Here is a 26,948-nt window from a genome sequence, read left to right as displayed (position 1 = left end):
TGAAGCGGGTCTGGAGCGGTGGATTGTCCACGGGATCCGGATCGGGAGAGGGTCCTCGCCCCCTCGGGCGGCGAGCCGCGGGGGCCGTTCGGATCATTCTCTGCGGAGCGGGACCGACAAGATCCATGCGGTGAGTATTGAGTTCGGTCCCGACCGATGCTGGGCAGTGAGTCCCAGTAACTTCCCCGAACTCGCGGTCTCACCCCGCTTCCTGAACAAAACCTACCGGGGTCTGTCCGGGTTGTGAGACCTTCACCTCGAACCTGGGGATATTTTCTACGATGTGTTGATAAAAGTTGGTTCAGGGAGAAGGGTAAATGCCAAAGTTCCTGTTGCTCTATCTTTGTCATTTTAGTACATAGTAGTATGTACTGTTAATGCTGTATCTGTGTATTGCCGGAGGGCCATCAGTGATCGTCCTTGATCCCTGCTCCCACCCGATCCATCTGCTTAATCCCTGCACATCTGGTTCAACCTCTGTCCAGCCTGCAACCCACCACCTCGATGATAAATATCGACAATCTCTCTTCTACCGTTGCCGTCATTGTGAAGTCTTTTCCCTCACGGAGTTATTTCTGAAATCAGTGTTTGTTACCTGGAACTGCCAGAGGATTTATTTAATGCAGAATGAGGAAGGATAAAGACAGTCATCACAATTTTAGTTTCAAAGTTACCAAATGGCCGCTGTGTTAATCTATGTCAGACGGTGACTCTCAGTATTTAAAGTTGAGTCTTATTTCCTGTTTTGGTCATGTTTGGAGAGGCAATTCCTCTGTTGCCAGGAACAGCCACAGGATCTGCAGGGAGTGGTGCACAGTTTTATCGCTCTCCGGTCATTTCCTCTCATTGAGAGTTAGTGGCCTCGGGAGCAGATGTAACAGACTGATAGTGGGTGCGGAGGATGTTGTGAGCGTTCACTGTGTCGACTGTATTAACCCTGTGTTAGAATGAAGAGAAAACTAATGAATGTGGGACTTACCTTTGTGCAACTTTGTTCAGGCCGTCACAAACATCTTGTGATCAGTCAATAGTTGTGCATCATTTAAAGTAAAAAGAGAAAACGCTGGAACCGTTCAGCAGATCGGGCAGCATCAGTTCTGATAGTGAGTCTTCCACAGTTTCTCTTTCCACACATCCAATCTGATGTACCGAGTTTCCAGCATTTAATTTCAATTTGAAATGAAAAGCCTGTTATTCCTGTTAGCCCACAGGAAATGCGACGGCCAATTGTACTGGGCAAGATCTCATTTAACAATCGGATAATGATAAAATGCTTTCAGTTTATCTGCTGGAGACAATGTGAAACGTATTCCTGCCTGCTGGTGACCCACGCCCAGGTTTTCCAGCCCGATATCTGGCCCAGTCAGAGGATTATCAGCTTCCCATTCTGACACAGGTTGATGCAGGAGTGTTAGTTTTTGAACTCTGAATGGCCGACACACTGCAGCATTGTACCGGCCGCAAGGGAGTCCTGGGAAATTGGTGCTTGGACTGTAAACCTGGGGTGTAGACTCCGAGTATATGGAACTGTCAGTTTTTGGGATTTGACCAGGTCATTACTTCTGTAGCTGGGGCTGAATGTTCCTCCTCCCTCAATGAATCAGAAGTCTCGGGTTGCTGGACATTGGTTGTGGGGGAATCCCTGATGTGGGGAGGATGTGTGAGGATTCTGGGGTCGGTAAGTGACACGTTCAGCTGTGTGACCCGATCACAGATTGTGACCCTGGTGAAATGGATCTGGGGATCGGGCTGCTCGGGCTCATCAGGTGTTGACAGAGTGTTTCTGGTCTGGTCTCAGTTGTTTCTTTCTGGGGTTCCTTTGGAGGCAGTCACTGCTAATCTGAGTTCCTATACCATCCCACACAGGGAAAGGAGGCCATTAAATGTTTGCAGCAGTAGAATTGGACCCAGCGGTTCAGTGTTCAAAGTGTATTTGGAAATTTCCCCTCACTGTCATCTGTCTGTTAGTCAATGGTCATGGACCTGTGTTCAACGGAGTTACGAGGGACAGTGGGGGTGGGGTGATGCTTGTTTAAGGAAACCTACAGAATGCTGAAACGCCTGGATACAGTGGACATGGAGATGATGTTTCCATTAGACGGTGAGTCTGGGATCTGAGAACACAGTCCCAGAATAAAGATGCTTCCCTTTAAAATTGAGATGAGGAGAATATCAAGTAAAGGGTGACTGATCTGTGGAAGTTGTTGCCACAGACGGTGGATGAATCTGTTGTTGGGGTATATTTATGGCAAAGGTTAATATATTTGTGTTTGTTCCTTGTATCTTCAGGGTTACAGGAGGAAGGCAGGATTTTGGTGTTGGAATGAAATCAGCCATGGTTGAATGATGAGGCAGACCAGATAGATCAAATCACATAATTCTGTTCCTGACTGAATGATGGCTCCTTCTTATCCCATATTGTTTTGTGACGTGTGAGGAACAATTACAGATTTGTTCACTCAGATCATTATATTTGTCTTCAATGTTTAAATTTCAGTGAGTTTTATTTTTAGGAACATTGAGCAGTAATGTTTTGTTCTCCTTTGTGTTGTTAACATGCTTTATTATTTTTCATGTTAAAGCTAGATCTGCAGTGAGAGATTTATTGGAAGAAAAGCCCACAACTGGAAGCAAACCACAACTGAAGACGAGGGAACAGCAACAAGTGAACCAGCCCGAGGACTGAGAGCACCGACTGGAGAGAACCCATCTGACTCAGGGTTTCCATTGATTCAGTCAGGAGAAAGTTTGGTGAGTCTCATTTACTCAAACACTGGTCCTTTAGATATTATATACCTGTACAAAGAAAGGTAGGAAATGGTTGGGGTGATACTGAATGTGCCCAGAGGTACCAGTTATGCCTCTATCAGACCCAGTTATGATCAGTCCAGGTCTGGTGATGTGCTGTCAGTATCCAAGCTCTTTAAAGTCACTCACATTCCCTCAGTGTTTGCTCATTTCAAGGTCTTGCATCTTGTGAAGTAGCTTTTGGACACTTCTGAGTGGGGAGACTGAAACAAAGTGGAGAGTTTACACTTAATATCTTTCAAAAAGTAATTCTTTAAACTTACCTGCTGCAAACTTGCTTGGCCTTTTCTCCTTGGGGTGATGGAGAATGAGAGGTGACCTGATAGAAGTGTATAAAATGATGAGGGGTTCTGATCATGTGGACAGCCAGAGGCTTTCTTCCCAGGGCTGACATGAGGGGGCATAGTCTTAAGATGCTTGGCAGAAGGTAGGGGGGGGGGGGATGTCAGGGGAGTTTTTCCACACAGAGTGGTGGGTCTGGAAGGCATTGCTGGCAACGGTGGTGGAGCAGGATACAATAGGGTATTTTAAGAGACTCTTAGACAGGTACATTGAGCTCAGAAAAATAGTGTTATGCAGTTGGGTAATTCTAGACAGTTTCTAGAGCAGGTTACAAGGTTGGCAGAACATTGTGGGCCGAAGGGCCTGTATGTACAGTAGACTTCTATAGAACTGTACACAGTACTCCAAATTTGGCCTTACCAATGCCTTGTACAATTTTAACATTACATCCCAACTCCTATACTTAATGCTCTGATTTGTAAAGGCCAGCATACCAAAAGCTTTCTTCATCACCCTATCCACATGAGGTTCCACCTTTAGGGATCTATGCACCATTATTCCTAGATTACTCTGTTCTACTACATTCTTCAATGCCCTACCATTTACCATGTATGTCCTATTTAGATTATTCCTCCCAAAGTGTAGCACCTCACACTTATCAGCATTAAACTCCATCTGCCATCGTTCAGCCCACTCTTCTAACTGGCCTAAGTCACTCTGCAAGCTTTGAAAACCTACTTCAGTATCCAAAACACCACCAACCATAGTATCATCTGCATACTAACTAATCCAATTTACCATCCCATCATCCAGATCATTAATGTATATGACAAACAACATTGGACCCAATACAGATTCCTACGGCACAACACTAGTCACTGGCCTTCAACCTGACAAACTGTTATCCACCACTACACTCTAGCATCTCCCATCTAGCCACTGTTGAATCCATTTTACTACTTCAATATTAATACCTAACGATTGAACCTTCCTAACCAACCTTCCGTATGGAACCTTGTCAAACCCTTGTCAAACAAGTTTCAACCTCTAGAACATCTGGACAGCGAAGATGCATACATCAGGATGCTGTTCAGTGCAGCTCAGCATTCAATAAGTCATCCTGGAATCAGTAAGTTGCAAGAACCTGGTGTCAGTACATCCTTCTGCAATTGGATCCTCGATTTCTTCAGTTGCAGACGCCAGTCAGTACAGATTTGCAAACAAATTGCCAGATTAGCCATCAGTACGTGTATACCGTAGGGTTTATGTTTATTCCCTCTGATTTTTTTTGTGCTTCTGACTTTGAGGCTATGCACAGCTCCAATGTCACATTTAATTTTGCTGAAAACATCACTGCCATTGGATGAATCAAAGGTGGTCACAAATCAGCATAGAGGAGGGAGACTGAAAATCTGTCGGAGTAGTGCCAACTACTCACTCAATGTCAGCGAGACCATGGAGCTGATTATTGACTTCAGGAAGATGAACCCATGGATCCCAGAACCAGTCCTCATTGGAGGATCACAGGTGCAGAGGGTCATCACATGCTGTTACCATTTCAGAGGATTTGTCCCAGGTCCAGTATGTGAGTGCAATTATGAAGAAATCATGATAGCGCTTCTACTTCCTTAGAATTTTGCGAAGAATCGGCATCTAAAACTTCAACAAACTTCTTCAGAGGTTTTCTGAAGAGCGGATTCATTGGTAGCATTAGGATATGAAAATCCAAATGACTTTGAATGTAAAATCACACAAAAGGATAGGAGACACGGATAATTCCCTCAGGGTAATGCTGTTCAAACCATTGAGCTCATCTACACGGAGTACTGTCACAGGTGTTAGGAGAGACGCAGGCTTGTACTGTGAGTGTTGAAGCCCCACACACACACACACACACACACACACACACACACACACACACACACACACACACACACACACACACACACACACACACACACACATATATAAATAACATTGTTAACTTTTGTTTATCTTGTTTAAGTTGCTATATTATAAGTGGATATTAACTAAGATAATGGTTTTAACATTAAAACCCGACTCAGTGTATATGCGGCTAATTCCCTCATGGTAATGCCGTTCACACCGTTGAGCACATCTACACGGAGCGGTGTCACAGGTGTTAGGAGAGTCGCAGGCTTGTATGGTGAGTGTTGAAGCCACACACACACACACACACACACACACACACATAAATAACATTGTTAACTTTTGTTTATCTTGTTTAAGTTGCTATATTATAAGTAGATACTAACTAAGGTAATGGTGTTAACATTAAAACCCGACTCAGTGTATAATCTATTGATGCTGGTACGTTACGAAATCGTAACAAAATTGGGGGCTTGTCCGCGACGTGAAAAAATTTGGAACTTATTGATTTGTTGATGGGCTGCTTCCGTTTGGATCGACTTGTGTGGTGAAACCAGCAGCAATGAATATTGGGGAATTTCGTTGTGTCGTTGAGGTAGATAGTCGGATTTATTTATTACGCAATCTGAACTGCACTTGCTCTATAAATACAACACAACATTGTTTTCGTTTTTCCTGACGCAGCACCTTGATATACCTATGTATTGAATTGCCTGCACCGAATGGCACGCAAGAAAAGCATTTCACTGTGTCTAGATTGACGTCGCAGTAGAAGGTTATCAGTTCTGGAATGAAACTGATAATGAAACTGATCAATTTGTCAAATGGATATTGAAGGGCAGACAAAGATCAATATTAAGGTTTGGGCTGATTACCATATATGGATGAGTAGGGCTGATATATTCACAATGAGTGTCGGGGGTCTCCAGAGAGTTGATGTAGAGGAAGTCAAGGTGATGGAATTTCAAACGCCAGTGAATGTATACAAGCAGTTTGATAACGTGGTGTTTAATACGTTCTGAATACCTCCCTTCACTGACGGGAAAGGTCATGATGCAATTATATATAGCATTGGCCTGATTAGAGTATCTTGCTGGTCCTGCTTCCCATAAGAAATGTATGTAATCTCAGTGGAGCCTATACCCAGGGGTTTTCACCAGTCTGTTGCCGAACTTGCGGCTTTTCAGGTTATCTGCGGATAATCTGCCATAGCCTCCTTCAAGTGGAGGAGTGGGAGTTATTTCATTCAAACGTTATTAGGGACATACATGTTTTGGGTAGTGGGAACCTATTCTCCATATCATATGCATCTGTAGCGAAGTGCAAAGGCAAAGTTTGAGTGGAAATTCAGTTTTAGTGTAAGTTAGTGTAAGGTGGTGACTTTCCTCATTTCAGTTTGAAGTAACGGATCTCTGTCAAACTGTAAATCTGCGGCCGTGCCAGATATTGTGAAATCGTATGAACAGATGTCACAAGATTGACAATAAGAAACGGTTTTGGACGTGGAAATGCCTCTTTTCTCAGTTGCACTGAAGAATGGGAAGGGAGGGGGGTGAACATCAGAGGAAGACGATGGGAAGGTGAGAGACGGAAATGGGAGTCGGGCTGGTAAAGGAAAATGGTGGAGGGGTATAATTATCGGAAGTTCTAGAAGGCTCTCTCACTATATCTTCAAACCTGCCCTTCCCTCTGGTGACTCTTCTCCTTCCCTTTCATCCAAGGCCTTCTGTCAGAATCCTATCAGATTCTCCCTTCTCCAGTCCTTTAGCCAACCGACCTCCAGCTCCTTGCTTCACTACCCCCCCCCCCCTCCACCCCCGAAACATTGCCTATACTCAGGCAGTAGTGATAGGAGACTCTATAGTCAGGGGGTCAAACAGGTAATTCTGTGGACACAGGAAAGAAACTCGGATGGTAGTTTGCCTCCCAGGTGCCGGGGTCTGGGATGTTTCAGATCGCGTCCAAGATATCCTGCAGTGGGAGGGAGAACAGCCAGAGGTCATGGTACATATTGGCACCAATGACATAGGTGGGAAAAGGAAAGATGTCCTGAGAAAAGACTATAGGGAGTTTGGAAGCATATTGAGAAGAAGGACCCCAAAAGGTAGCAATCTCGGTATTACTGCCTGTGCCACGCGACATTGAGAATATGAATAGAATGAGGTGAAGGATAAATGAGGCCCTGAAGCAGGGGGCAGGGATTCAGATTTCTGGATCATTCGGACCTCTTTTGGGGCAGGTGTGACCTGTAGAAAAAGGATGGGCGGCACTTGAATCCCAGGGGGACCAATATCCTGGCGGGGAGGTTTGCAAAGGCTGATGGGGAGAGTGTAAACTAGAATTGCTGGGGGTGGGAACGGAACTGAAGAGACTGGGGAAGAGGAGGTTGGCTCACAAATAGACAAAACTTGTAGATAGTGCGAGAGGCAGCTGATAGAGAAGTGAGGCGCTCAGACGGACGCTTTGAGATGTGTCCATTTAACTGCAAGGAGTGTTGTGAACAAAGCGGATGAGCTTAGAGCGTGCATCAGTACTTGGAGATATGATGTGATGGCCATTACAGAGACTTGGTTGGCTCAGACACAGGAACGGTTACTTCAAGTGCCGGGTCTTAGATATTTCAGAAAGGACAAGGAGGGAGGCAAAACAGGTGGGGACATGGCACTGTTGCTCAGAGATAGTGTCACGGCTGCAGAAAAAGTGGAGGCCATGGAGGTGGTGTCTACAGAGTCTCTGCGGATGGAAGTTAGGAACAGCAAGGGGACAATAACTTTACTGGGTGTTTTTATAGTCCGCCCAATAGTAACAGGTATATGGAGGAGCAGATAGGGAAACAGATCTTGGAAAGGTGTAATGATAACAGAAATACGAGGAAATCCGCAAATGCTGGAAATTTAAGCAGGAGAAGGGGGTCATCGTTGGGGGTGGGAGCAGCCTCCAACGACTCCACACAAGCTTCGATTGTGACTCTCGTCTCCCCTTCCACCACCAGCACTCTACAATCCACTGCCCCTCAGATCCCACCGTTAACCGCTGGAAACTCGGAGCCTCCATCTTTCTCTCAGCCCAACCCTCCCCTCTCCAATGACTCAATCAGCCTCCCTCCCCCCCCCACCTTTGATCCCGGCTCTCATCCGTGCCGGGTCTTTGCCATCCCCTCTGACATTCCACTCTTTGAGGCAGAACGAGCCGTCCTCAGTAAGGGCCTCGCCTTTGTCCCCCTTCACCCACACCTCAGCGAGTTCCGCCTACGCCATGACGCTGAACTCTTCTTCCGCCGGCTCTGTCTCCGAGCTCACATTTTGGCAAGGTCTCTCCCATCCCCACCGATGACCCTTTCTCCCGTCTTCAACCCCCCTCCTCTTCATAGACACCCCACTCTGGTCTTCTGCCTGATCTGGATCTCTTTATTGCTAACTGGCGACGGAACGTCAACCGTCTCGACTTCACCACTTCACACCTTGTTCCAATTTCAACCTCACTCATTCCGAACAAACTGCTCTCCACTCCCTCCTCACCAATCCCAACCTCACTATAAAACCCGCTGACAAGGGGGGCGCTGTAGTAGTCTGGCGTACTGACCTGTACCTGGCCGAGGCACAGCGGCAACTCGCTGATACATCCTGTTATTTACCCCTCGATCATGACCCCACTAAGGAGCACCAGGCCACTGTCTCCCACACCATTACCAACCTTATCAGCTCTAGGGATCTCCCATCTACTGCCACCAACGTTATACGCCCCGCACTTCCCGTTTCTACCTCCTACCCAAGATCCACAAACCTGTCTATCCAGGTAGACTCAGTGTCTTAGCTTGCTCCTACCCCACCGAACTCATTTCTGCATACCTTGACACTGTCCTATCCCCCCTTGTTCAATCCCTTCCCACCTATGGTCGTGACACTTCTCATGCTTTGTATTTTTTCAATGATTTTAAGTTCCCTCGCCCCCACTGCCTTATTTCCACCATGGGCGTCCAGTCCCTATATACCTCCGTCCCTCACCCGGACAGTCTCGAAGCTCTTCGCTTCTTTTTGGATTCCAGACCTAACCAATTCCCCTCTACCACCACTCTCCTCTGCCCAGCGGAATTAGTCCTAACTCTCAATCATTTATCCTTTGGCTCCTCCCACTTCATCCAAACCAAGGGTGTAGCCAGGGCACCCGTATGGGTCCCAGTTATGCCAGCCTTTTTGTTGGCTTTGTGGAACAGTCCATGTTCCAAGTCTATACGGTTATCCGTCCCCCTCTTTTCCTTCGCTACATCGACGACTGCATTGGCTCTGCCTCCTGCACGCATGCTGAGCTCGTTGACTTCATTAACATTGTCTCCAACTTTCACCCTGCCCTCAAATTTACCTGGTCCATTTCCGACACCTCCCTCCCCTTTCTTGATCTTTCTGTCTCCATCTCTGGAGACGGCTTATCTACTGATATCTACTATAAGCCTACAGACTCTCAGAGCTACCTGGACTATTCTTCTTCCCACCTTGTCTCTTGCAAAAATGCTATCCCCTTCTCGCAATTCCTCTGTTTCCGCCGCATCTGCTCTCAGGATGAGGCTTTTCATTCCAGGACGAAGGAGACGTCTTCCGTTTATAAGCAAAGGGGATTCCCTTCTTCCACCATCAACTCTGCTCTCAAACGCATCTCTCCCATTTCCCGCACATCTGCCCCCACCCCATCCACCCGCCACTCCACTCAGGATAGGAATCCCCTTCTCCTCACCTACGACCCCACCAGCCTCCAGGTCCAACATAATTTTCCGTAACTTCCGCCACCTCCAGCAGGATCCCACTACCAAGCACCTGTTTCCCTAGACCCCTCTTTCTGCTTTCCGCAGGGATCGCTCCCTATGCGACTCCCTTGTCCACTCGTCCCCACCATCTCTTCCCACCGATCTCCCTCCTGGCACTTATCCTTGTAAGCGGAACAAGTGCTACACCTGCCCTTACACCCTCCCTCACCACCATTCAGGGCCCCAGACAGTCCTTCCAGGTGAGGCGACACTTCACCTGTGAGTCGGCTGGTGTGGTATATTGCGTCCGGTGCTCCCGGTGTGGCCTTTTAGATATTGGTGAGAACCGCCGCAGACTGGTCGACTGTTTCGCTGAACACCTACGCTCAGTCCGCCAGAAAAAGCAGGACCTCCCAGTGTCCACACATTTTAATTCCACGTCTCATTCCCAGTCTGATATGTCTATCCATGGGCCCCTCTACTGTCAAAATGAATCCAAACTCAGTTTGGAGGAACAACACCTTATATACCGGCTGGGTAGCCTCCAACCTGATGGCATGAGCATTGACTTCTCTAACTTCCGTTAATGCCCCCCTCCCCTTCCTACCCCATCCCTGACATATTTAGTTGTTTGCCTGTTTTCCATCTCGCTCTGGTGTTCCCCCTGCTCCTTTCTTTCTCCCTCGGCCTCCCAAAACCATGATCCTTTCCATTCTCCAGCTCGGTATCACTTTCAACAATCACCTTTCCAGATCTTAGTTTCATCCCAACCCCTCCGGTCTTCTCCTATCATTTCGCTGTTCCCCCTCCCCTCACTACTTTTAAATCTTCTACTATCTTTCCTTTCACTTAGTCCTGACGAAGGGTCTCGGCCCAGAACGTCGACAATGCTTTTCCTTATAGATGTTGCCTGGCCTGCTGTGTTCCTGCATTTTGGGTGTGCTGTTTGAATTTCCAGCATCTGCAAATTTCCTCGTGTTTCCGCAACATAAAAGACAGGACACCAACAGGATCCGGGACAGCTTCTTCCAGCAGGCTATGAGAATGATTAATTCATGCTGACAAAATCGTATTTTATGTTCTATTGTTGAACATACTATTTATTATAAATTACTATAAATTGCACATGCATATTTAGACGGAAACTTAAAGATTTTTACTCATGTATATGAAGGATGTAAGTGTACCTATCTTGGTCAACCATTTTCCAGCCTGTATTCCACCATATCAAAGATATATACACCATCTCGGTTAACATCTGTCCAGCCTGTATCCCATCAACGATTATATATCAACAATCTCTCTTCTACCGTTGTCTTATTTTTGCCTCACAGAGTTGATACTGAAATCGGTGTTTGTACCTGGAACTACCAGAGGGTTTATTGAATACAGCACGTAGTAAGTTAAAGACAGCCATTGCGATTTCATCTTCAAAGTTAAAATGTCTGCTGTATCAATCTTTGTCGGAAGGAGGGTTGAAAGCAGAGAATACAGATTGATAATGGGGTGGGATGGATGTTGTGAGCATTGACTGAATTATCCCTGTATTGGATTGAAGAGAAAACTAATGAACATTGGTATTACATTTGTGCTGATTTGTTCTGACCGTCACAAATATCGTGTAATCAGTTAATAGTTGTGCATCATTTAAAGTAAAAAGAGAAAATGGTGGAAACGTTCAGCAGATCGGGCAGCGTCTTGGACAGTCCCGGTTCAGATACTGGGTCTTCCACAGTTTCTCTTTCCACTGATCCAATCTGATGTACCGAGCCTGCTGTTACCTCGCGCCCAGGTTTTCTAGCCCGATCTCTGGCTCAGTCAGAGGATCATCAGGTTCCCGTCCTGACACAGGTTGATGTCGGAGTGTTGCTGTTTGAACTCTGAATGACCGGGACACTGCAGCACATTACTGGCGACAAGGACTCCTGGGCGAGTTGCTGAGTGAGCTGTTACCTGGGAAACACTGGGCCTATATAGCTGTCAGTATCTCTGACCCAGTCAGGTTCCCGTTCTGCCACAGGTTGATGTCGGAGTGTTGCTGTTTGAACTCTGAATGGCCGAGACACTGCAGCACATTACTGGCGACAAGGACTCCTGGGCGAGATGCGGATTGAGCTGTTACCTGGGAAACAGTCGTCATTTAGACCTATCAGTATCTGGGATTTGGCCCAGTCAGAGGTTCATCAGGTTCCCGTTCTGCCACAGGTTGATGTCGGAGTGTTGCTGTTTGAACTCTGAATGGCCGGGACATTGCAGCACATTACTGGCGACAAGGACTCCTGGGCGAGTTGCGGATTGAGCTGTTATCTGGGAAACACTGGGCATTTAGACCTATCAGTATCTGGGATTTGGCCCAGGTCAGTACTTCCACAGATGGGGGCTGGATGTTCCTCCTTTCAGAGTGTATCAAAAGCCTCGGGGTGCTGGGCATTGGCTATGGGGAAATTTCTGATTACACCACGCAGTGTGAGATGCGGGGACGATGTGTGAGGATTCGGGGGTCGGTGAGTGGCAGATTCAGCTGTGTGACCCTGTGAGGTTAGGTCCTGAGTTATCACAGTTTTAGATCCAAGTACAATGGCCCCGGGGTTCAAGCTGCCCGGGTTTATGAGATGTTGAGCCAGTATTTCTGTTCTGGGCTCAGATGTTTGTTTCGGGAGTTTCTTTGGAAGAAATGACTGCCATACCGAGGAGAGGATGAGTTAGCACCCCGTCCCTCACAGTGAGAGGCTGTGAGTAAATGGGCTGTACCGTGTTTGCAACAGTAGAAATAGACCCGTGAGTTTGGTGTTCGCCCCTCATTGCCTCCTGTCTGTCAATCGTTGGAAATGAAGCAGATGTGTTCAGTACAACTGTGGCTCTTGTGGTTCACAAGAGTAATCGCAGGAACGAGAGGGTTTCTGTACGGGCGGGGGGGGAGTGATTGACAAGTCTGTGGCCTGAGGTGGGAGATGAGTTAGATCAAAGAGTTGATCTGAACGTGCATGTAACGAGAGCTGAATAACTCGTCTCCTACCTTTGGCCATGAACCTATCAATCACTCTTACTGTCGGCCAACTCTGGAGGTCCAAGATGTCGAATTCTGCAAAGAAGGGATGCGTTTGCTCCACGACCGCTGGACTAAGCGTGTAAATGTAGGAGGGGACTATGTTGAAAAATAAATGTGCTGGGTTTTCAAAAATTGACTCCATCTACCTTGGGTCACGAACGTATCAATCACCGCTCGTATGGCAAGCATTTGATGACTCTTGGCCTGTACTCTATTGAGTTCAGAAGTATAGAGGGGGACGGAGTCTTATTTAAACCCACAGAATGCTGAACAGCCTGGAGACAGTGGACAGGTGGAGGATGTTTCCATCAGACGGAGAGTCTGGGGTCTGAGAGGACAGCCTCGGAATAAACAAGCTTCCCTTCAAAACTGAGAGAAACTTCTTCAGCCAAAGAGCAATCGATCTGTGGAGTTTGTTGCAACAGATGGTGAATGGGGCTGTCACTGGGTATATTCACGGCAGAGGTTAATATATTATTTATCGCTAACTATTGTCATGTTTTGTTAGCCAGAACTATCAGAGTATTATTGTAAACAGCACGTTAAAAGGCGACTTTACAATTTTAGGTTCTTCGGTTCAAAATGGCTGCAGTGTTAAACTTTATCATAATTAAACTCACGATGCTGAGTTTGTTATTTCCCTTTTCGGTTATTTTTGGTGAGCCACTTCCTCTGTTTCCAGGGTAACGGCCCACTAGAGCTGCAAGAAGAGTTGCACATTTTTTTATCACTCTGTGTTCACCGCCTCTCAGTGCAGAGACAGTGGCCTCAGGAGCAAATGCAACAGTATGATAGTGGGAGGAAAGGATACTGTGAGCATTGGCTGTATGGAATAAACTGAGAACATAGAAGTAGAGAAACTTAGAGAACCCACAGCATAATACACTGGCCCTTCGCCCAACAGTGCTCTCCCAAACATGAACCTACTTTAGAAATTTCCTAGGGTTACCCATCAGCCCTCTTCTTTTTATCTCCATGTACTTATCCAAAAGTCTCTTAAAAGGCCCTGTTGTATCCGCCTCCACCACCGTCACCGGCAACCCATTCCACGCACTCACCACTCTGAGTTAAAAACTTACCCCTGACATTGCCTCTGTACCTTCTCCCAAGCATCTTAAAACTGTGCCCTCTCGTGTAAACCATTTCAGCCCTGAGAAAAAGCCTCTGACTATCCACACGATCTATGCCAGTCATCATTCTATTAGGTCTCCAAGAAGAAAAGGCCGAGTTCACTCACCCTATTCCCATAAGACATGCTCCACAATCCAGAGAAATCCTTGTAAATATCCTCTGCACCCTTTCTATGGCTTCCACATCCTTCCCGTAGTGAGGCGACCAGAACTGCACTCCAAGCACAGAACTCCAAGTGGGGTCTGACCAGGGTCCTATATAACAGTAAGATTACCTCTTGGCACTTGAACTCGATCACAAGGTTGATAAAGGCCAATGCACCGTATGCCTTCTGAACCACACAGTCAGGCTGCGCAGCATTTTTGAGTGTCCTATGGACTCAGACCCCAAGATCCCTCTGATTCTCCTCACTGCTAAGAGTCTTATCATTCATACTATATTCTGCCATCATATTTACCTTCTAAAGTGAACCACCTCACACTTATCTGGGTCGAACTCCCATCTTCCACTTCTCAGCCCAGTTTCGCTTCCAATCGGGGTCTCGCTATAACCTCGACAGCCCTCCAAACGATCCATAATACCCCTAACCTTTGTGTCATCAGTAAATGTACTAACCTATCCCTCCACTTCCTCATCCAGGTCCTTTATAAAACTTACGAAGAGAAGTGGTGCCAGAACGTATCCCTGAGGAACAGCACTAGTCAGCGACGTCCATCTACAAACAATTTTGCGTTCTGTGAGCAAGACATTTCTGAATCCACAAAGCAATGTCCGCTTGGATCCCATGCCTCCTTAATTTTTCAATAAGCCTTGCATGGGTTCCTCATCAAGTGCCTTGCTGAAATCCGTATACACTACATCTACTGCTCTACCTCTGTAAATGTGTTTAGTCACATCCTCAGAAAATTCAATCAGGCCGATAAGGCACAACCTGCCTTTGACAAAGCCAAGCTGTCTATTCGTAATAATTCCTTGCCTCTCCAAATGTTCATAAATTCATGAAAAAGAGCATGTGAAGTTGAATTCCTTATTTCCTATTTTCAGTTAGTTCTGCTGAGCCAGTTCCTCCATCACCAGGGTGACAGCCCACCAAAGCTATGGAGTGTTGAACATATTTATCGCTCTCTGGTCACCGCCCGTCACTGACCTCAGGAACCGGTGTGGGTGCCCGGATGCCTTGAGCATTCACTGTATGGAATATATAACGTTTCTGTTGCAGTAAATGGATAACTAATGAATGTAGGGATTGCATTCATGCAAATCTGTTTAGGATGTCACAAACAGGGTTCAACAGGGATCACTCTCTCCACAATTCCCTTGTTCATTCATCTCCCCTCACTAATCTTCTTCCAGATACTTATCCCTGCATAAGCCTAAGTGCTACAACTGCCGTACCCCTCCTCCCTCACCTCCATTCAGAGACACAAAGCAGTCCTTCCGGGTGAGGCAACACTTCATCTCGAATCTATTGCTGGGGACATTTATTGTGTCCCGTGCTCCCGATGCGGCCTCCTTTACATTGGTGAGACCCACCATCAATTGGGAGACCGTTTCGTCGAGCATCTCTGTATCATCTGCCACAAGGGGGACTTTGAGTGGCCGGACATTTTAATTCTGATTCCCATTCCGACGTTTCGATCAACGGCCTCCTCTTGTGTCAAGATGAAACCGCCCTTAGGGTGGAGGAGCAACACCTTAGTGATCGTCTTCACATAAAACAAACACAAAGGCCGGCAGATGTGTGGAGACGGAAGGGATCGAGGGAATGTGGATCGGACAGAAACATGTGGCTGAGATGGGAGAGCAGCCGCCATCTTGTTGTTGGTTTGAGGGGCTGAATGGCCTCTTCCTGCTGTTTTTCACTTGGTGTTTCAGTGTTCCTGTCCAGTGAGGCTCCGGAAGAATGTGAATAGAAAAAAGTGTTTATAAACATAGAACTGATTTCAAAGAAGCCTGCACAATTCCTTTTCAGGTGGGAATTGTACGTCAAACCGGGATGGGAATCGAACCCTTACCTCTGAGAACCGGGAGATGGAGCGATGGGGACGGGGAAGATTCTTAGGGGAAATAAAAATGTAGCTGGTGTAAATATGGAATAATGTGGGGAATGCGGCAGGTAGGTCGGACAGTGTGTGAGGGGCAAGGAGCAGAGTCACCGGTGCCTCGCTCCCATTTCAAACGCAGATCTGCAGCATCTGAGGTTTTTGCTTCCGAGGCCCCGCCCCCGCTCTCACAGTCTCCGGATGGGCGGGGGTTTTCTTTCCGTTCTCTGTTGAAGCTGATCGTCGGCGTGGAGCCGGTGGACGGATCTCGCTGCTCTCCGGACAAATTGATGATGTTCTCATCGGTCAGTATTGAGGCCGGTCACTGGGGTTGAACGCAACCGACAATTTCCCATCGGTGAGTACTGAAGCCGATCCCGGGGGCGGGGAACCTCACGTTGGGCAGAGAGTCCCGTTAACTTCCCCGAACTGGCGGCCCCGTCCCGCTTCCTGGACAGAACGTGTCGTGGTCGGTCCGGGTTATGGGACCTTCACACCGAACTGCCTGAGATGAGCCGCCGCTCAGCCCCTGGTGTTCTGGTCCCAGGTCCGGGATGAGGTGGTGATGCCGGGACTGAACCCATCCATTAAGATGTACCTGGTGAACTTTACCTCCATCACCCGGCCCGGTATCGGATCCAAACTTCACCTGGATCGACGACTGGGATCGATAATTGTTTTAAATATTTCCTGCAAACTGAAAGCGGCCGTTCGGCCCATTGTATTCTTGCAGATTCGAGGGTTAAACAGAGTAATCGAACTCTCGGGAGACTCCTCCACGTGTATGAGTAGTTCCATCTTTCCCCGTTCAGACAGGACAGTGAGATCCAGATCTCTCACGTCCTCTCGGGGTATTGGGAAGTTTATTTCCATCTTCTTTCCATTGCTCCGACTTGCCGAAATGCTGACCGTGTTTCCCGATATCTGGCCCCATTAATGCGAGAATTAAGTCTTGTCCATTTATCTGGGTTTCCCGGAAATGTGTACACTCCCTCCAGCATTTCCAAAGGAGAAACCCAGGCTGTCTGATATTTCCACACGATTGAAATAGGGAATCTTTATTTTGTACAGAGGTAGAGTGAAAATCGTGTCTCCGGTATTCTCCACACAGATCAATACATTGCAGCAGTACACTGAGGTAAAACAAATCATTCTGGTTACAGAGTAAGTGCAGTGCAGGTAGATATGTGGTGCAAGGTCACATCGATTTAGACTGTGAGGTCAGGAGTCCACTCATCACGCTGATCGCTTCTAACAGCAGAATGGACACCATCCTTGAGCCCGGTGGTCTGTTTCTGTTTTATTTTATCTTCGCCCCGATGGAGCATGAGAAGTGAGAATGTTCAGGGTTGTGGGGATCTTTCAATATGTTGGCTGCTTTACTGAGGCAGTGGGAAGTGTAGACAGAGTCCATGGAGGGGAGGTTGGTTTCTATGATGTACTCAGCTGTGTCCACAGTTCTCCGCTATTTCATTCAGTTAAAGGAAGAGCAGTAGCCGTATGAAGATGTGAAGAATCGGGATGGGATACTTCCTGCGGTGCATTGATAAAGTGTGTAGAGTAGAAAAGGGCATATACCAAAGTTGTTACTGTTTGTTCTGGTTTTGTTATATTGGAATCTATTATCTACCAGTGCGTACTATTATTTCAGGATCTGTGCATTGCGAGGGACCATCAGAGATCGCCCTTCATCCCATTCTCCCATCAGGCTCCTTCTGCTCATCCCCTGCCGATCTGGTTCAACCTCTGTCCAGCCTCTGTCCCACCAACTCAGTGATATATATCAACCATCTTGTTCAACCTCTGTCCAGTCTGTATCCCATCACCTCAGTGATATATATCAACCATCTTGTTCAACCTCTGTCCAGCCTGTATCCCACCACCTCAATGATATATATCAACCATCTTGTTCAACCACTGCCCAGCCTGTATCCCACCACCTCAATGATATATATCAACCATCTTGTTCAACCTCTGTCCAGTCTGTATCCCATCACCTCAATGATATATATCAACCATCTTGTTCAACCTCTGTCCAGTCTGTATCCCATCACCTCAATGATATATATCAACCATCTTGTTCAACATCTGTCCAGTCTGTATCCCATCACCTCAGTGATATATATCAACCATCTTGTACAACCTCAGCCCAGCCTGTATCCCATTGCTGCAATGATATATTTCAACAATATCTTTCAAACTTTGTCTTCATTGTGAAGTATTGTTTTTCATCTTTTCCAGAATTGGTTTTTCGCTAGCTAGGACTACCAGAGGTTTAATTGAACACAACATGTGGCAGGGTAAAAGCAGCCATTTCAATTTTAGTTTCACCGTTACAAAATGGCTGCAGTGTTAATCTTTGTCATAATTGAACTCACAGCATCTGATGTTGAGTTTGTTATTTCCCTTTTCGGTTATTTTTGGTGAGCCACTTCCTCTGTTTCCAGGGTAACGGCCCACTATAGCTGCAAGAAGAGTTGCACATTTTTCATCGCGCTGTGGTCACCGCCTCTCAGCGTAGAGTCAGTGGCCTCGGGAGCAAATGTAACAGAATGATAGTGGGAGGAAGGGATGCTGTGAGTATTGGCTCTGTGGGATGGACTACACCAGGGTAGGAATGAATTCAGAACTAACATATTGGTTGGGGTGGGATGGTATTTACAGTTTAGGGTGGCAATCAGTTTACTATCTGTGCATTAAAATGAAGAGGGAGAAAATACCCCAGTTGCAGGAAATTTAAAGTGAAGCGCAGAAAATACTGGAAACGCTCAGCAGATCGGCAGCATCTTGGACAGTCTCAGTTCTGGAACTGGGTCTTCCACCATTTCTCCTTTCAGAGATGTAGTCTGATGTATTGAGTTCCCAGCATTTTCTACTTTATAACTTTACATTTTGTTCCTGCTACATTGCAGGAAATATGGCAGCCAGCTGTGCTGGGCAAGATCCCACACAGCGATGACATAGAGATCAAATGTGCTCGGTTTATCTGCTGGGTTCCGGCTGAAGTGTATCCGCATCCTCTATACAGACCGGGGAACCAGCCTGAGCCCCAGCCCCGACAGGGGTCATTAGGTTCCAATTTCATCTTACTCTGTCAATCGGAAATGGCAGGAACACCACGGCAAATCGCCGGCACCAAAGCGTCTTTGCATGGGTGATGATATTGGGCCGGTGACTCTGAGGATATGGAACTGGCAGTATACGGGCTTCAGTCCAGGTTGGTAATTCTGCAGCTGGGATCGGAATTTTCTGAGTCTGTAGTGAAGCTGAAATCCCGGGCGGTTGGACGTTGGTTATGGGGAAGTCACCATCTAAACTGCCCAATAGGAGATCATATCTGGCAAGTATTTTGGAGATTATTTAAGAGTTAACTAGGGAGTTGGGTGAAGTTGGTCAGTGATGTTGCATCTGAACTTTGGTAAAGTCTGTAACAAGATCCCGCATGTCAGCTGATCGGGAAGGTTCGGTCACGTGGGATTCACGGGGAGCTGGCGAGGTGGATTCACACCGAGCTCGATGACAAGAAGCAGGGGGAGATGATTGAAGATGAATTTAGCGAATGGAGGCCTGTGACAAGTGGGACGTGCGTGTCAGTCTCGAGACCTCGTTAATGTGTTATTCGTGCCATTGATTTGTATATGAATGTACATGGCACGGTATCAAGTTTGATACTAAATTCGGGAGTCTGGTTGATATTGCAACAGGTTACAATAAATTTCAAAGATTGAGAATAAGAGGTCAGTTATTTAAAACAGAGTTGAGGAAGAGCTTCTTCTCCCAGAGAGTTGTGGAGGTGTGGAATGCACTGCCTCGGAAGACGGTGCAGGCCAATTCTCTGGATGCTTTCAAGAAGGAGCTAGATAGGGGAATCAAGGGATATGGGGACAAGGCAGGGACTGGGTATTGATAGTGACTGGTCAGCCATGATCTCAGAATGGCGGTGCAGACTCGAGGGGCCGAATGGTCTACTTCTGAACCTATTGTCTATTGTCTATTGTCTATTAACTTGGTTAGTTATGGAGATGGTCTGAGAAATGGCGAATGGTTTTCAACTCGAACAAGAGAGGGTTGGAGCATTTGGACAGTCACTCCAGGGTGGGGCTGGTATAGTGAATGGGAGGGCACGGAGTTTTGTGGAACAGATTGAGTAACATAAAAAAAATCATTAATATGCAACACAGACTACAGTGCAGATAGAGAACAATACCTGACTCCTACACAGAACTCAGCTCTGATACAGGGTCCTCCACCTGAAATATTAACATACTCTCTGTCTTGTTGAATAATTCCAGCATTTTTGTTTTATTATGTTAAAGATGTTTTGTCAACTTGCTGTTTTGTATGTATGGCTTGTCTACATTGTGTTTAACAAAGGGGCGATGTTACAAGCTGCTAATAGCCGGGTAAACACTCAAGTACACGTACAAACAGGCCGGATGAACTCAGCAGGTCGGGCAGCGTCCGTGGAAAGGAACAGTCAACGTTTTGGGCCGAGAGCCCTCGTCAGGATAGGGACAGGGGCCCCATAAAGAAGGTGGGGGGAGGGTGAGAAGGAGAAGGCTGATAGGTGCCAGGTGAAAAACTAATCAGAGGAAAGATCAAGGGGTGGGGGAGGGGAAGCAGGGAGGGGATAGGCAGGAAAGGTGAAGAAGGAATGTAAGGGGAAAGCACTATGGGTAGTAAAAGGCAGAATCATGAGAGAGGTATATGAGGTGTATGAGATCCTGTTGAAGCTGGCGGAAGTGGCCGAGGATAATATGCTGGATCCGGAGGCTGACGGGGTGGTAGGTGAGGACAAGGGAAACACGGTCCCTGTTGTGGCAACGAGAAGATGGGGTGAGGGCCGAAGTGCGGGAAATGGAGGACATGCGTGTGAGGGAATCACCCCACCACTAAGGACATTTTTCCCTTTCTACCCTTCTCTGCTTTTCGCAGGGATCATTCCCTCCGTGACTGCCTTGTCCACACGTCCCTCCCCACAGATCTCTCTCCGGGTACTAATCCCTGCAAGCGTAAGTGCTACACCTGTCCCTACACCTCCTCTCTTACCACCATTCTGGGCCCCAAGCAGTTCTTCCAGGTGACGCAACACTGCACTTGTGAGCCTGTTGGTGTCATCTATTGCGGCCTCCTCTACATCAGCGAGACCCGACGCAGATTGGGGGACCGCTTCGTCAAGCACCTCAGCTCGGTCCGCCACAACAGACAGGATCTCCCGGTTGCCACCCACTTCTTCACATTCCCATTCGGATATGTCCATACATGGCCTCCTCTACTGCCATGATGAGGCCAAACTCGGGTTGGAGGAGCAACACCTCAGCCCCTTGGTATGAACATCGGATTCACCTCTCTCATGATTCTGCCTCCTTCTACTACCTATAGTAGTAGTAAAGGGTACCCACACCCTTTACATTCCTTCTTTACGTCCTGCCTATCCCCTCCCCCAGCCCTTGATCTTTCCTCTGATTGTTTTTTCACTTGCACCTTCAAACTCACCCCCAGCTTCATTATAGGACCCCTGCCCCCTCCTTCCTCAGTCCTGACGAAGGGTCTCGGCCCGAAACGTTGACTGCTCATTTCAACGGATGCTGCCTGACCTGCTGAGTACATCCAGCCTGTTCATACGTGTTGATTTGACCACAGCATCTGCAGTGTATTTGTCTTTAAATACTCAATAACATGTTGACCAGAGTTTAGGAGATAATAATGATCTTAAAATACTTCCGGAGAAAATGTAGTGGTTCTGGACAAGATGTCACAATGTTATGTGTGACATTGCATTGTTCAGGATGTCAGAGTGATTCTATATAGACTCAAATCATATATTGCCATAGACGTCCATGCCAGGCGATGTTAACCTGAAAGGAGACGGTGAGAATCATGTGTGACTGAGAAATCTGTATAATCCAGTGACGAGAGGAATAGACGTCTCATCGTCAGCAGAAATGTTTCAGCCCACACTGCTGTCACACTTGTCCATTGCGCACCGCAGCGCCACCAGTGGTAGGAGGACCAAAGCAGCGGGTGCTGTCTGCACACCCTGCTTTGCCTTTACGTTGACACATCACTCCCGGTCCAGGACACAAGATTGGTTCCTAAAAGGGAATTGCCTGCAATACAGAGAGTACATACCCTGGAGAATCCTGGCCCAGAGTACAATGCATGGAGAGATCGGAAATGGACATTGTGTGACTGTGGGTGGATGGGTGCGGGTGGATCCGGCCATGACAAAGCTTCAGTGGATCGGCCCAAGATGTTTGGAAGTGTTTGTCTCCGTTTAGAAACAAAACCGAGTTTTTCAATTAATGTTTGACCCTCCTGTCATTTTTTTTAGTTACCGAGCAGCACAAACTGATCACACCTCTCACCAAAATGGGTCAAGGTACAAGCAGTGGAGGAGCTCCAGTGGCGTCAACATCGGGAAAGGACACGGATCTGTTGGCGTATTATTTTAATTTATAAACACACTGGTGATTCTATGTCTGGGTTTAATTCAACATTGGCAATTCACAAAATATTTGGGAAAACACAATCACACGTGGAAGGAGTACAGTTGCCGTCTGCTCCTGCTCTTCGGACAGATTTTGATGCACATTAAAATAGCGAGTTACTCCGGAAGACAAGACATTCTCCGGATGATGACAGTTTTGGGCAACACAAAGACACAAAATATTGGCTGATCTCAGCAGGTCAGGCAGCATCCATGGAGAGGAATAAACGTATGATGTTTTGGATCAGACCACGGGGAACAGAAAGTAATGTAACAATATCTAGAGTTTCTGTTGCCTCATTTCCAGTCCGATGAAGGGCCTTGGCCCGAAACGTTGATTGTTTATTCTCCTCCATAGACGCTGCCTGACCTGCTGAGTACCTCCAGCATTTTGTCAGATATTCCAGAGATTTGCATCAGAAGGGGATTACCAGGCAGGCAGACAGTAGCGCAGAGCAAAGCGGTGGTGATGGTCAGCAGAAGGAGAGTGATGGCGATGGTTACTATATTCCCAGGAATTGCCAGAGTCTTTTGCAAACAGAGAGGTATAATCCCGGGGACTAGAAAGAACAGCCTTCAACAGACGGTTGAACTTTACCGGCTAAGGTAACAATTCCCTGAATCACCCACCCCACCCCACAGTCTACAGAGGAGTTATACTCTTCCCATTGGTGCGAAGCGATGTCAGTCACTGGTTACACCCAATAACAGAGATGGACCATCCAAGAGGGCATTACCCTCGCTGAGGACATCTCATACTCCCGCCACGAACAAATTTGTAAAAGCGAACAAATCCCAAAGTAAATGCCCCACTTTTTGAATTATTTTAATATCCCTCTGAGGGAAGCTGGGGGTTTTTAAGAAGCTTCTCCTTCGGTCGGTGTCTGATGTATCGTTGAGAGGTATGAGGAGACCACTCGGCCCACTGGATTGCTGCCATCTCCCTGGAGACGGAGGGAACCCAGCAGGAGGAGGAGGGAGGATAAATATGGTGTGGGGGGTTGAGTAGGATGGAGTCTGAGAGGTTGTTTGCCCCGGTGGGGGATCAAGGAGCAGAATGGGGGAAGGAACCCATTGACAGTGGGAAAAAGAAATGAGGGGCTCGACTATGGAAACGTCTGAGCCCACAGTGGTGGCGAGCAGAGATATTCACCTCTTCGGTGGGCAAACAGTGGGAGAAGGTATGCTCATATTGTTAGTGACACAGAATTGTATAATTTGTGTTCCGTGCGTTATCTGAATGTACTTGCCTGTGATGCTGCCACAAGTCAGTGTTTCTCTGTACCTGTATCTTCCCGTACTTGTGCACTTGGCAATAAATTCAACAGGACCTGAGAAATCTCAGTGAGATTTGATTAGTAATGATCATCTTGGCAGCTCGGTCGTTAAAACGTAAAGAAGATAGAACATAGAAATCTAAAGCTCGTTACAGGCCTTTCATCCCGCAATACTGTGTCAATCGTGTAACCTACTCTAGAGATTGACTACAATTTCCTTGCAGCATAGACCTTTATTTTTATAAGCACCGTGTACCTGTCTAAGAGTCTTTTATAAGACCGAATCTGATCCACCACTACCACCGTCACTGCCAGTGCATTCCACACACCCATCCCTCTCTGTGTGAAAAACTTACCCCTGACATCCCCCTTGTACCTACTTCCAAACAGCTTAATATTATGCTCCTCTTGTTAGCCATTTCAACCCTGGAGGAAAAAGCCTCTGGCTAACGACACAAGCAAAGCCTCTCATCTTAAACACCTCTGTCAGGTCACCTCTCATCCTCCATCGCTTCAAGGAGAAAAGGCCAAGTTTCCTCAACCTATTCTCATCAGGCATGCTCCCCAATCCAGGCAACATCCTTGTCAATCTCCTTTGCACTGTCTCGATAGCATCCATATTGTTTCCTGTAGTGAGGTGAGCAGAATTGAACACAGTACTCCCAAACAGAGTCTGATCAAGGTCTTAGAACAGATCCCAGTGGAGCACTGTTAGTCACAATCATCCATGGAGAATACGAACCATCTACAACCTACCTTCACCTTCTGTGGGCAAGCCAAATCCGGATCCACAAAGCAATGTCTCCTTGGATCCCACACCTCATTGTTTTCTGAATGAGCTTTCCCTGGGGAACCTTTGCTAACCTCTTACTGCAATCCATATACAGTGTTTCCACTGCTCTACCTTCATCAATGCGTTTTGTTACATCCTCAAAGAATTCAATCAGGTTCATAAGCATGACCTGCCCTTGCAAAGCCATGCTGACTATCCCTAATCAGACCATGTCTCTCCAAATGTTCATAAACCCTGCCTCTCCGGATCTTGTCCAATACTTGTCCACAACTGAAGTAAGACTAACTGGTCTGTAATTTCCTGAATTATCTCTACTCCATTTCTTGAACAAGAGAGCATCATTTGCAACCTTCCAATCCTCCGGTACTTCTCCCCACCTAATTGTTGATGCAACGATCATCGTCAGAGGCTTAGCAATCTCCTCCCTCGATTCCTACAGTAGCATGGAGTATATCTCGTTCAGTCCCGGTGACTTACCTAACTGAATACCTCGCAAAAGATCCAGCACATGCTCTTTCTCATAGTTCATACACTCATGTGTTTCAGTCCGCTGTAAGTCATCCCCACAATTGCCAAAGTCCTTTTCACTGGTGAAAACTGAAGCAAAATACTCAGTATCTCAGAATATTTCAATGATCGGCAGGTTGAGACACATTTTTTGAGAACGTAGCGGTGAAATTTAACCAAGCTAATTTGCCATTGCTGGCGACCCCCCGTGGATTTATTGTACTTGCATGATGCTCCCTCAACTCCAATAATGATTGTTACAAATGTTGGTGATATGTATTCCATCCTTTATTAGCAATCAGTAAACATACAATCTTGAAGTGATGAAACTGATCTGTACCCAAACATAAATTCATCGTATTTGAGTTAATAGTAACAAAATACATGACATCGGTCAGTCCCCACCTGTGTACTGCATGGAAAAAGCAAACTATGTAACTGATTCCCTTTGCATTTATCACACCCCCACTGATGCGACTTGTTACCATAAAAAAAGCATCATAAATACACAACGCAGAATACAATGCAGATAGAGAACAGATAGATGGCTCCTGCACATAGGCTCAGCTCTGATACAGGGTCCTCCACTTGAAATATTAACATACTCTCGTCTTGTTGAACAATTCCATCATTCTGTTTTAATTATATTGACAATTTTTTTCCGAACTGACTGTTTTGGATGTATGGTGTGTCAACATTGTGTTTAACAAGGTGTCATATAACTAACTATCTGATAATAGCCAGGTGATATGCTCAAAGAAATCTTAACCAAGTTTTGGTGCTAATAATAGTTTTAAAGTCCTGCCGGAAAAACTATAGTGGTTCAGGACAGGATGTCATGGTGCTATGTGTGAGATTGCATTGTTCAGGTTGTCAGAGTGTTTCTGTATAGACACAAATCATATATTGCCATTGGTGTCAATGCCAGACGATATTAACCTGAAAGGAGACGGTGGGAATCAGGTGTGACTGAGAAATCTGTATAATCCAGTGACGAGAGGAATAGAAGTCTCATCGTCAGCAGAAATGTTTCACCCCACACTGCTGGAACACTTGTCCATTACTCACCACAGCGCCACCAGTGGCAGGAGGACCAAAGCAGTGGGCGCTGTCTGTTCAACCTGGCTTGCCATTCTGGAGACTCATCACTCCCGGTCCAGGACACAAGATTGGTTCCTAAAAGGGAATTGCCTGCAATGCAGAGAGTAGATACCCTGGAGAATCCTGGCCCAGAGTACAATGCATGGAGAGATCGGAAATGGACATTGTGTGACTGTGGGTGGACAGGTGCAGGTGGATCCGGCCATGGCGCGTGTTCAGTGGATCGACCCAAGATGTTTGGAAGTGTTCACCTCAGTTTAAAAACAAAACACTGTTCTGCTTTAAACCCCAATTAATGTTTGACCCTCCTGTTATTTTTTTTTTTGTTACAGAGCAGCAAAAACTGAAAACTCCTGTCCACAGAATGGATCAAGGTTCGAGCAGTGGAGGAGTTCCAGTGGCGTCAACATCAGGAAAGGACACGGGTATGTTGGCGAAGTATTTTAATTTATAAATACTGTGCGGATTCTCCGTCTGGGTTTAATTAAATAATGGCAATTCTCAAAATATTTGTGAAAACTGAGCAGAGAGATCAGAGAGAGAGTTGACATCTCTGGGGGAAACTCAGTCACACGTGGAAGGAGGACAGTTACCGTCTGCTCCTGCTCCTCTAACAGATTGTGATGCACATTAAAATAGCGAGTTACACCAGAAGACAAGACATTCTGCAGATGCTGAAAGTTTTGGGCAACAAAAAGACACACAAAATATTGGCAGAATTCAGCAGGTCATCCATGGACAGGAATAAACAGTCAACATTTCAGATCAGGACCACAGGGAACAGAAAGTAATGTAAAAATATCTAGAATTTCTGTCTCCTCATTTCCAGTCCGATGAAGG

The 26,948-nt window shown here is 46.5% G+C and overlaps 1 long non-coding RNA gene across 1 annotated transcript; it reads left to right on the top strand.

Moving 5' to 3' along the window:
• On the top strand, positions 1–26,948 carry LOC132386571 (uncharacterized). The gene is made up of 3 exons (XR_009509593.1): positions 1–130; positions 2,583–2,751; positions 26,441–26,948. It is a non-coding gene; the product is annotated as an uncharacterized LOC132386571 (long non-coding RNA).

The sequence above is a fragment of the Hypanus sabinus genome, unplaced genomic scaffold (assembly GCF_030144855.1).
Source record: "Hypanus sabinus isolate sHypSab1 unplaced genomic scaffold, sHypSab1.hap1 scaffold_1217, whole genome shotgun sequence".
Lineage (NCBI taxonomy): Eukaryota > Metazoa > Chordata > Chondrichthyes > Myliobatiformes > Dasyatidae > Hypanus > Hypanus sabinus.
The sequence above is the reverse complement of the archived record's forward strand: the minus strand, read 5'-3'. Positions and strand labels throughout refer to the sequence as shown.